The sequence below is a fragment of the Strix uralensis genome, chromosome 3, assembly GCF_047716275.1.
Source record: "Strix uralensis isolate ZFMK-TIS-50842 chromosome 3, bStrUra1, whole genome shotgun sequence".
Taxonomy (NCBI): domain Eukaryota; kingdom Metazoa; phylum Chordata; class Aves; order Strigiformes; family Strigidae; genus Strix; species Strix uralensis.
The window spans coordinates 3,919,117-3,931,710 of NC_133974.1; the positions used below are offsets into that span (position 1 = coordinate 3,919,117).

The 12,594-nt window shown below is 46.0% G+C and overlaps 1 protein-coding gene across 1 annotated transcript in view; it reads left to right on the forward strand.

The window, feature by feature from the left end:
* Positions 1 to 4,410: 4,410 nt before the first annotated feature.
* Positions 4,411 to 12,594, forward strand: part of BLK (BLK proto-oncogene, Src family tyrosine kinase) — a 45,292-nt gene continuing 37,108 nt past the window's right edge. Inside the window, exon 1 of the mRNA XM_074861335.1 lies at positions 4,411 to 4,825. The gene's annotated coding sequence lies outside the window, so the exon portion shown is untranslated. The remainder of the gene's footprint in view (positions 4,826 to 12,594) is intronic.

A 12,594-nucleotide genomic window follows, 5' to 3' on the forward strand; every position in this document is an offset into this window, starting at 1 on the left:
AGCCACCCAAATTTGATAGCCAAGAGTATTTAATCTCATGGTCATGGCCAGACAGGGTCAGCTGGCCTCAGGGGCAGAGACCAGGTCTAGCATGGGTTAGTTTACTAGCAGAGGTGTCACTACCGAGGCTGGACATCGATCTCATCACAGTAACAGACCACACACTGTCACCCGCTCCCTCTTCAGTAAATGTTTATTTTTAATTTAGTTGTGTAATGGATTTCAAATGAGCTGCCGTAAGACACCAGTGAAAGGCTGGAACCAGGTCCCTCTGAAGTCTCGTCATGGGTTTTGAATGTTTTTTGGCCTGAATTTATCTTGTTTAAGTTGTCTTCACCCAAAAAACTGTGGTGGGGAGCTGCTGAAGAGTAGTGATGCTCCCAGCGATGAGGCTCTAACCCCAATCACCTGCAGCAGACACGTGAGATTTTAGATGTGATGAATCAAAATAAACCTGTGCAACACTAACACTGTCCGTACCTATGGCTTAGATGTTTTTCTTTCACTCAGATGAAGCAAGGCCTTTCTGTTGCACCCAGAGATGCAGAAGCTGCCAGTTCCCAGAGCTACATCCCACAGCATCCCTGGGCACAGCATCTTTTCCAGAGGACACTTGAATCCTTGGGAACATTTGGATCCAAGCCTAGGTTCTTGCTGGGATGTGGTTTTGCAAAGCCCCAGCTGAGAATTGCCTGCTGTAGTGATAATTCCCTCCAGACTTTCTTGGGAACCCAGATCTCCTGTGTCAATCTGAGCACCACAAATGCTGTAAGGTAGATGTGCCCTATAGCCAGCTAAATCTCATCTGGACCTGCTGAGCTGCCTCTGTATCACCAGAAACAGGCAGAAATGGCCATTCCTCTACCATAATGGCAGTGACTCAACACAGCTCAGATTTGAACCATCTGCTTCTTGCTCCCCCCTGGCTTTGGGGAACTTCTCCCTGTAGGCATCCTGCCAACAGAGCATGGAGGAGCTGGACCTCCCCGCAAGGGAGTGTGGCTGTTCTGTGGAACCATGTGCTGGGAGCGTCTTGCAGGAGCATCGATGGTTGCTTCTCAGTTGGTCACCAAATAAATGCATTTCTCCCAAAGCAAAGTGCCCAGGCTGGGATGGGAAGAGAGGGTGTGCTGCTCTCAACCACCACCATCCTATGCTAACCAGGTGCAGCCTCCACTCCCTGCAGAGGGACTTGTACCAGGAAAGTCCTCTGACATCATTAGAAGGCCACCTGAGAGACAGACAACCTAGAAATATGGCAGAGGCACCTACAGAGGGCAGCAGGTCTCCAGCTAATGCTGTCCCTTGGTCACCCCAAGGGAACCGATGCAAGCACAGACCTGCAGAGGGTTGTGGTCACCTGGCTGCTCATCTCCATGGATCACGGGCAGACCTGGGACTGGCCTTTTTCAGTACTGCTCTGTTGTTTAGTCTGGGTCAGTTTGTTTTAAGTTTGTCTTTTCCCAGTTGGGCTGGCACAAGGTTTCTGAGCAACACTGGGGAAATAGCCCACTGCAAGGACAAGCCCCTGCACCCATGCGTTTGGCCCTGCTCTGCTTCTGGGTGCTGCTGAGCATCCACTCCCACTCTGCCGAAATGGTGTGCATGCTGGGGCTGAGGAATTGCCTTTCCCATGGAAAGGGTTGTCCACCCCTGCCTTCAGGCCTACCCTGGAGTGTGATGCAGATTAATTGTCAATTACTGGAATGTGGCACGGGGAGGAATTGGGCTGTTGGAAATCTGGAATAACATGACAGAGAGTGCTGGGGCTGTTTCAACATAAAACAGGTTCAAGCTAGAGGGAAACTAGTTTTTGGACCATGTAGGTGGAGGCAGGGTAGTGATGTAGGGATGCAGGGGAAAGACGGAGATATGTGAAGTGCTTCAAGAATAAGGCAAGGGGCTGTAAATACTTTACTGCTATTTGGAATAGTTCTTAACCTTGACCCTCCTCATTCAAATACCATCTCTGTGAGCCAATAAGTTCCTTTCTCAATATTTTCAGAAGTTGGTGCTTTTGTTTCCTACGAATTTCCAAACCAATTGTATTGTTGGTCCTTCCATCAACCCCTCCCACCAAATAGCTTGCAAACTTTCTGGTGAATTCTAGCTGAGTTTGGTAAAGGAAGGAGATGTTTCAAAGATGCAAAGAGGTGGCTGAGCAGAGGAGTGAGGAGACTTAAGTCCACTAGGGGAAAAGCTGCATGGTGAGCACCACCATGGTGTTAAATACCAAAGCATCAGCAGGAAATCAGATTTCAGAAGTTTCACCATCATGGAACATTGTGATGGGTTTTGCATTCTGTGTTGCCTTGGGGTATCAGGGATATTTTCTCTATGAGTTTCTCCCAGGTGAGTCAGAATGAAAGATGAAAGCAAAAGACAATTGTGCCTGAAGTCCTACCGAAATCATGGTGGGAATTTTCAGCCCACCTGTTTTTTCATAGGTAAAAAGAAATCAATTCTGTGACTCCAGAACTAACTTTGCAAGTGTGTATATTAAGTTAGAGAATTGTTCCTCCCTCCAACTCCAGAAAAGTTCCCAAGCCCTGAAGAACTAGAAATCATTTCCAAAGAAAATCAAAACCTTTTCCAAAGATTTGTAGTGGCTCATTTGTAATTACTTTCTTTTGATAACCCCCCTAATCCAATACATCGCAGCAACCCACAGAAGCAGAAAGCATTTAAAATCTCAGGACTGAGATGTAGTTTTTTCCACCTCTCTACTTCGCTGTAAGAAGGACTTGAGTTACACTTTCATCCAAAATATTTGTTGTAAATTATTTTTGAGAACTGCTAGTGAACCAAAAATTCCTCTTCCAGTCTTACCTGGCTACCCGGTAAGGAATCTTTACTGAAAAACACAAGAGTAGAGGGATCTTGGGTGGACACCATCTCCTCAAACTTCGGTTTAAAACTTCTGTGATTACCCTCAACTTATTTCCTTGGCTTCCTGAGCCAAGGAAGGGAAAAGTAAGGAAAGCCCAACTCAGATACCTGCTTTAAGTTGGGATGAATGAACAATGAAGAGACAAGCTGCAGCATCCCTGTCCTTGTCACCCCTCTCATTGCCACAGCGAGTTTCTGCTCACTCCCATGACAAGACCTGCATGAAATTTCCTGGATTTGTAACTGACCATCAGAAAACACGGCTTCACTTCAACGCTTGGTGGCTTGACAAACTGAATTTGGACAACAGCTTCATCTCAGGGCAAAATATGAAAGATGAGTAATTGGTTTTGACTTTTTTTTAAGCCCAGCAATTTGATTTTTCATGTTCCTGGATCAAACTGACCCCTCTTTGGGGCATTAAAATGAAAACAAGTGAAATGTTGTTGCTTGTTAGATTCTTCTGCTTTGCTGTTTTTTCAGCCTAGTGAATGAACCATAAAATCAAACATTTGCAACACTCCCCATGACCAGTATTTGAGAGAGATCTGTACTTTGGAGGTTGTGTCCATCCCCCAGACAGCCATTGTCAGGAGGCTGTTCTCTCAGCCAGCGATGCTACCTGAAACTGCAGGACCAAGACCCAAGATCCAGTCTTCTCTTACGTAAAGTTGTCATCCTTCATCTCAAAAAAGAGTTGATAAACAGCCCATCACTCAGGAGCCTCGGGCAGGATCCCTCTTGTCCTGTTTGACGAGGCTTTGGCTGTCTTGCCTTTCTGCTTGTCTTGACATGGCAGAGGCTCTATCCAAAGTCCAGCAGCATCAGTAGGTGACACACATCAGCTTCCTGGCCTTCAGGTGGGTTGGTGGGTCTGAAACCCTGCTGATGAGAGTGGAAATGGGAACAATGGAGCTTCACAGTAGTGCATGGTGCCCAAAGACCCTTGGGGATAGCAGGCACCGAAAGACCCTAGTGCAGTGAGATCTGAGCTGGTCCCTGCCCATAACAGCTCCAGGTGGTCACCGGATGCTCAGCCCAGGTAAAGCTTTCTGCAATACAGCAAGTAGCTAATTGCACAAAATAGAGGGAAGGCAGATCTTACAAGATCTCACATACAAGAGATAAAGAGATACCAAGATGTGCTGTCAGCTGTCTCCCGTACCTCTCTTCCCCCCGTGCCCTAAATAGCATCAGCTGTCTTATACTCGTTGCCAAAAGGCAGCCAGCTCTGAGGAGGAACATGACCACTCTCTTTAGATGAGATTTTAAGCAGAAGCAGAACCTCAAATGGAAAGTAAGATTACAGCAGCGTAACCTAGATGACTACAAAAGGGGAAACTGCTCAGACTAGAACCTGACTGGAGATAACTCTCCCAAAGGTTAAGCACATGCAATAAATATCTCCACCCCTGTTATTGGCCCAGACTGCTCTTAGCTGTGAATGGGCCAATCCAGAAAACTCAAGGACCCATATTTCTCCTCCCATTTGCAGGACTGTTTTACACCCTGTGGCTCCAGGGGATGACTTTCAACTCACACGAGCTTGAATAAGAGCGGTTTGGGACATCATTTGTAGTGGGACGGTACTTTTTACAGCCCACCGAGCCTCTGCGAGTAACGGTTTTTCTAAGGTAGACACTGTGCTAACATTAGAGCTAGATGAACAGTGTGGTTATACTACCAGTCTTTAATTGCTATAAGTGTAACAACTAGTTCGATTTATCATTCAGCTGTTGTCGACAGGAAACCACTAACAGCAGTCAACTGACAACCCCAAGAAGAATTAGTGTTTCTCTTTCTACGTGCTCTAAGGATTAAAACTTATCAAGACGAGCTTATGTTCTTAAGTATGCACCCTGCAAGGGATTTTTAACTCTCGTGGACAACTAGGATCGAGTGGGATATGATTTAATCCAAACAAAGGAATCACCAGGTAAGTACAAATGATTTTCCAGCAATTTTGCTTCATTCCTGTTGCCTGTTTATTGTCTGGAGCTCCAGTCCCTTAGAGCATGTAAAGATTTGGCCCATCTCTGGTTATTGTCTATGGACTGGTGGTAATTAAGCCCTTAAAGATCTGGAGTGGGATGTTCAAGGGAATGGGCCATACTGCTGCCGCAGATCAGCGCAAGGTGCACCCCTTTTTCCCTCCTGGCAGTGTCTCAGTGCTGAAATCGGGGCATTCTCTGAGGTGGGACTGATGCTCTAAGTCAGAAGCTGACCCAGCAGGTTCTCTTGGGCACAAATCAACCTCTTTCTCTTAAAAAAACCAAAAGTAGATGAAAGTCCTTTAAATAGAAAGGGGTGAATGAGTTTCTTCCAGCTGAATTCCTTGGAGAGGAGAGGAAGGGAGAGAATTAAATCAGGGACCTGATTCAGAATTTAAGGGTAGGTGGAAGTTTGAATGCTCAGGCTCCAACTCACCAACCTTTGCTGATTTGAACCTGTGGGTGCTGCGTACAGTGCAGAGAAGGGTTGAGGTTTTAATTCACCTTCTGCCAAGAGGCACATTTGAGGTTGAGGATCTTTGCTTTCTTTTGCCCCACAGACAGGTTGGATGGTCTTCTTGGAGGTAATATTTTGTTTTCACCAGCTCTTCCATTCAATCTTGTAAAACCAGTGGCAGGCTTTAAACTCCAACAGGGGATGTTCAGACTGGACATTAGGAAAAAATTTTTCCCAGAAAGAGTGGTCAGAGAGTGGAATAGGCTGCCCAGGGAGGGGGTGGAGTCCCCATCCCTGGATGTGTTTAAGGGTCGTTTGTATGAGCTGTTGGGGGATGTGGTGTAGGGGAGAACTTTGTAGAGTCAGGTGATGGTTGGACTTGATGATCCCAAGGGTCTTTTCCAACCTGAATGATTCTGTGATTCTGTTAACAGTGGTTGTGGACAAAACTTCTGGCAAGTTGGAGATCTCCAGCGGAGTTATAGGAAGGATAGACTTACTGCTTCTTCCCCCAGTCACTTCCCATCCCCACACATGCAGAGTCTACACTAAGCCCATAACTTTCATTCTTGGTTAAAATTTAGACCAGACTCAATTTTCTGCAGCACTCTAACTTGGAGCATGGATATCTCAGAAGCCGCCTTGTTTGCTGTGCCACTTCTGGGAGGGAAGAGCAGTTGCAGTGTCTTGGGTATTTGCATCTCAGGCCTCCTCAGATGTTTACTTGGGGCTTTGTGGCCAGTGATGCCTGGCAAGGCAATGCTCTTCAAGGTGCTTCACTTACACCACTTGTGAAACAGGGACATTTTGTGCCTTTCTTGAAGGGCTACTATGATATTTAATTGATTATGGATCTTTAAAAGTGCAAAATCAGGACAAGGTGCATACACTGTCAGCAGGGAGGATTTCTGCTGCACACAGAGCATGCACACGTGGTCCCTGCTCTGGTACTTGCTGGAGAAGAGAAGGCAGATGGAAATTAAGAATAAAAAAGGACAGCTGCAGGGCAGCAAAGGCACCCTCATTAATATGCTCCATTAGTCATTCTGTCAAGGTTTAAGTAATTTTTATCAGAAGATTTGAGGGCTGCAGAGCTTGTGATTTCTTGCCCACATTTTATTTTTTCTCCCAGCCCTCCTACAGCATTATCATTATACTGATGCACAAAAATCTGTGAAAAAAACTTCTGGCCCATTCTTGTTTTGTTCTGCCAAAATAGGGCTATTGCTGAACTGTGAGGGTTATGAAGCTGAAGGCTGAATTTTATGGTGGAGGAGGAAAGACCTAAGACAAATTGAAGGGAAAATTTTGCAAAGGTGCTACTGATTTTTCTTTATCTCCTTTTCTAATGGCTTTCTGTGTTCTGCGTAATCAGCGTGGGGTGTTCTGGCATCCATTTATACCCTGGGCTTTCAGCTGAGATGGTGGGCTTCCCAGTTCCTCTTAAATAAGCCCACAATATCTCAGGCTGAGCATGCCACTTCTGCACAATTTGGACTGTGCATCCATTTCAGACAAGGATATCAGCTCTTTTATTTGTGCTTTGTGACTTTCCTCTTGACAGACCTTTCAGCCTTTAATTCTCAGTGGCACCTTTGTAGACACATCAGAAACCAAAAAGGTCCTGAGGCCGTATTTAGGTGCAGACACGGATTTTTGTCATCTCAGTCAGGTGTGGAAGCAGGTCACCATGGATTTCACGGGCTTCACGGCACTGTGTTGAGCAGAGTAGGAGCACTTGAGCACACTATTACTTCATCATTGTTTATCTTCCTTCCTTCCCCTTATTCTTTCCATTCTCTCTATGTTAAAAAGGGAGTTTTTGCTGCTCTTCTACATTTGGCAAGACTCTGAAGGCAACCAAGTGTTAACTCCATGTTGGTGAGCTCCCCTGTAGTCAATGATTTCCTGCAGGTCCACCAGGTTCAATCATGGGCAAGAATTTAGCAACACACCTGAGGCTAAATCCTGCTGGAGCCCTCAGCAGCCCCAAAGTTTCCATTCACAGCTTCGTTTTATGTGGTGCAAGCCAGCTTTCTCATTAGGTCAGCACCACATTGCAAGATTAGAAGTAGCTGAGGGGATTAAAAAAGGATGCAATTCCCCCTTGGCAGAGGTCTTGGCAACAGATTACAGCCTCAGGGTCCTGCTGCTTGTTGTGGAAGAAGTGGCTGCACCGCTGGACATCACTGTGAAACTCAAAAAAAAGTACATCCCCGTACAAAACAGGATATACAGGGTCATGGTTATTGATTAAAAATAAATACTAAGGCGCAACATATACAATACAAACATAAACCAGACCGTCAGTATTTAATGCTGGACAAGCCGTGTGCTTCTCATAGGTAGGCCTCTTTTCCATATCAGGGTTAAATGCGTGTGAATTCATTTCACTGGCCAGCCAAAAATATCCCCCCAAAAAACAGAACTCAAAACACAGCAGCTCCTTGTGTTGAAATAAAAAATAGGTTTCTAATTATAATTTTTTCCAAGAAAATGTTGCAACTGAGTGGGAGAACAATGTTTCTGTGGTTTTACGGAGCAATTTTGCCTTTGTCAATGTTGTTCAGTTTTAATTTGGAAAACATTGTGGGCTGGCCTATTCAAACTTCCAAACCCAATTATAAATGCCTGAAGGAGAGAGACGCAGTTGAGCAAAGGTGTGGAAAGTGTGATCAGTGAGGAATTTTTGCAAGAAGGAATGTTGCTTCATTTGCTGGAGCCACTGCAAAGAAGGAAGGAATAAGCTTCGTGTCCACCATGGGCAGGACAAGCGTTTGTAGGTCTTAGGAAGTCACTTTAAGGCTATGGGATTTGGAGGGCTGGTGTAGATTGATGGGGAGCAGTGGGACTTCCCATCAGTGAAAACTTTGAGGTACAAGTTAGGTAGCCTTTCGGATGGAATGTAAATCCACCGGATTAACGACCTTCTATGGGCCAGTCCTACGTTTCTGCCATCCTGAGAAATATATGTGACTTCTGAAGTGAAATGTGCTTTTCAAAATCTCTCTCCCACATTTCCCCCTCTTTATTTATGTATTTACGAAATTATTCTCCAAATTTGACCAAATCTCACTGATCGTTTCTGCTCCTCTAGAAACCGTGAAATGTGTTACTGATCAAAAAGCAGCATGCAGGACACCTCAGGTACTGTGTCTCATGTAGGAGACAGAGCAGAAATAGAAAGCACATGGTTTCCAAATGAACGCTGTGCTACCTAATGAGGGGAGAAGAGTGAAAAATTATTCAGTTGTCTGGGATATCTGGTCTGCCTTACTGATGGTTGAATATGCAACACTTTTGGTGGATGAAGGCTGGTTGAAAACACTCTTTGTGCCATCTGCTTAAGGGTCTTCATGGCCAAAAGGCAAAAGAGGCGATTGGCCCTGTGCCCAGGTCCCTGAGGTCCCAATTTACTATATTATGGTGTATCCTCATATGCAGAAGGTCGCAGCCTCCCCTTTTCTCAGATCTCTGTGCTTCCCCAGGTTATGGTGGCTACTGGCGAAGGACCATCAGGTCACAGGAGGTAGCCTCATAAGAAGGTACTCCTCTTCTCCATGAAACCCTAGGGTGGGAAAGAAAAACCTTGACAAAATGCCACAAGCAGAGGAGCTGCAGGACTTCTTTCAGCCTAGCCAGTTGCCTGCCCAGTGCCCGAGCCACAATGGCATCCACATTTATGTGAATAGCTGCTAATGGTGGATGGCTTGGAACCATGAAACTTTGGGGCAGAACATCTCAAAATATGTGTATGGATGGATGATGCTTGAGAAGTGGGCTTTGAATAGAGGTTAAATTTGATCTCAGGAAAAATCAAGGCATCACCCGCAATACGTGATGGAAGGAGGGAGAACTGAGGTCATACTAAGCAAATGGAGAAATTGATATAAAAGATTTAACTTGACTTTTATCTCAAGAGCTTTTCCTGGCTGGCTCTTACGTATTTGGCCTTCACTATTTTAGAAGCACAGGAAGAAGACCGCAGCTGCTTGAGACATTAATATAGCAAACTTGCATGGGGAATTATTCTTTTTCCAGTGAAAGATGCCAATATGCATGGTGGTTATGTGACAGAACCCTTTCAAGGGTGGTGATTTCCAATGGAATGTTTTTTTTCCTGGAAATTTTGGTGGAAAAGTGGGAAAAAATGTTCTGTGTAGAAGTCACTGGTGTGCTGCCAATGAATAACAACTGTGCATAGAAGGGAATTGTGAATGTGGGACTCTGTACAGGAGAGGTTTTAGCCAGGTGGGAAGAAATCCTGGTTGCTTAAATGCAGCATTGCATGGACATCAACATGTCCTGCTGATGCTAGTGAGAGCATGGACACTGGCAAAGCAGGAACCTTGAGGAAATAAAATTTCTTCTGGCTCTGATGGATAGAATGAGACCAGATCAAAGATGAGGTAACCTGAGAGTGGACCAGCCCCATCACTTCTGTTCTGTAAATAATGACTTCTGCAAGGTTTGGCCTTGTTCTGCCACATGTCTATCTCCTTTGAGCACCGTAGAGAAGTTTGAGTATTCTTTTAATACTGAAAGTTAAGCTCATCTTCGAATTTTGAATAAGGGATTAAAAAATGGTGGTATTTTTTTCTTTACTAGCATCAAAAGGAAAATAAAATTGAGGCAGGGTCTTGGCTGCTGCAAATGGCCAAGAATAGGCACAGTGTGAGCAGTGTAGAGGAAGCCTGGCAGGATGGACCGGTGTGGGTAGAAGGGAAAAACCAGCACCATCATGTCCAGCATGGGCAGGCTTTTGGAAGCAAGGATCACACGCTCCTCCAGCAAGGTTTTGTGAGGGCTGATCCTGCCTCAGGGCAGAGGGCTGTGCTAGATGTTTCTCCAGTGGTTGTTTTCTGCAAATGGTTGTACTGGTTCTGGACAGTGGAAATTCACACTTTCATGAGATCACCAGGAAGGTGTCTGGTTTGAAATGTTTGCTTTTCTCTTCATTAGTTCTCTCATTTATATGTGAGAAGAAAACCAAAAAAAGTCACTTAGTCCCTCCAAAAAGGCTTTTCCTAACTGAGGCCAGACAAAAGCTCTTTGTGGACCCTACTAGCACAATATCCCCCAGTTACCATCAGCCAAAGCAACTGCTGCATTTTCATCCCAGTCCCTTGCAATACCCACAGGATTCAACCATAAATAACAATAGTGAAACGAGGGAGCTCATCACCACCCTGTGCTCTGGGTGGTCTGGTACCTGGGACTACACAAGAAACCTGTGTCTGTGTCATCCCGAACACGGTGACGTGTTCAGGACAGTAAATTGGGGGAAAAGGGACAGCCTGTCTCTTGGAAAGCAGAAACCCGACAGGTGGGCAGTGAAACCTGAGCAATTAGGGTAAACTTTCCTAAACACAGTCCAGTAGCTAGCATGGGATGGGGACTACAAGGGGTTTGGATGCAGACACTTAATTGTGAAGGGTGGGAGAACAAGCCCATACATTGCCTATTTCACTAGTCGAGATGCTTCCTCAGAGAGCTCAGAAAGTCTGAGTCTCAAAATGGAGGCTGGTGGGTTGGTTATAATACATCAGCATCTTCAGGAGCAACAGTACATTACATTAAATAAGCTTTTAATCTGCAAGAGGAATGGAAACAGAGAGGTTCAGATGGCAAATCAGGCTATTCATTCCTAACAGGGAAGAGAAAAACATGGCCAGACCACGAAAACAGCATCTGGAGGGAATGAGCTGCCCAGCTTTCACAGCAGCAGTACAGGGAAGCAGCCCTGGGGGCCAGTGGGAAGAGGAGAGGTGCCTTCATCCCTCTTGGTGGTTTCAGATCAAAGCCGGCATCACTCTGCAACAGATACCTTAACAGGAACATTTTTTTGTTCAGTGTGAACTGGATAAAATGCACTGGGAGTGGTCGCTGTTGCAGCAGGAGGCTATGCAGTGGGCCACTGGTGTAGATGTCTGGCTGTGGGGTCATCCTGGTGGGCTGTGAGTCATCTGGAGTGAGACTGCCACATTTTCTGGTCCCTCTCCACATCCTGTGGAGTGGTGGGTCCTAGAGGTCTTTCTTATGGGCAAGCCTAAGAGCCCATGGGCATTTACTGCATGGGCTGGACCTTTGGTCTCCACGCATGTCTTACAGGGGACTGTAAAAGGTAGCAGAGACAAACCAGCCCGGGGATTGCACACTTGTGTGGAGGCCTGCGAAGATACTGCAGAACACCTGGGGACTGATGTGTGAAAACAGGGTGGAAACCACTGCCAGACAGACTCTACTCAGCCGCATGAGATTACAGCTTGTGCTTTCAGGTCGAGAAAGCGGAGGCAGATGGAGCCCTTCTGGAGTGATCTGGGATCTGCATATGAGAGGACTTTCTCTCTTTTTAGTGCCCTTTTTCACATGCTTTCTCAGTGGTGTCCCTCTAGCTGCTTTCAAAGGACATCCCTGGGCAGTCTCTTCATGAGTTCTCAGTAAGCAAATTGCAGAAGGACACTCTCTGCCTGGGCTTCTTGACTTTGGGTCTCATCTCATGGCCAGGAGGTGCCCAATCTGGAGGAAATAGAGGAGGCATGAGGATGAAGGGATGTGCCTCAGATGACATGCAGGGGCACAACCAGGATATCTTAGATACCAGACAACCTCCCTGGGATGCAATAGGCAGAACACACTGTATCTAATCCTTTTTATTTTCACTTCTTGCTTCTGAGCTGCTTGAACCATGGCCATTGCTGGAAGAATCTCTACAGCAGCCCAGCTGCAGCTGCTGGGTTTCCCCACTGTCAGCATCAGGAACGTGTCTCAAATCAGAAGGAGCTGCCACGCTATCACCCTCTTTCCCAAGATGACTTGGCAGCCACTAGCTTATTTCTAAGCCTTTGCTGCACCTCGTGGTAGCTCCTCCTTCCTACCTCAGTGGTGGATGACAAGCAGGTTTCTAAAAAAGCAACTTCCCTTTTCATAGGAATAGGAAGTGAAGCTCGCTTAGCAAAGAGAGGTCAGGTACCTCAGATACACTCTCCACCAAAGGACAAGCCCCTGCCCTAAAGCTCAAAGCACTCCAGCTAACCCTGAAGCTGTCCTCTCCTTCCCCAGCCCCAACCCAACCGCTTCCGTCTCTCTCCCCTGCCTTTAGCTGGAGGAGAATTGAGCAGGAAAAATGCAAACTAGCAAGGGAGAAGTTTGACGAATCTGCAAGGGCTTCCTCATTTCTGTACCTCCTTGGTATGAAAACAGCAGGCCCGACTCTGCAGCACACCTGGCTGAGGGTGATGGGGTGGATGTCTGTCC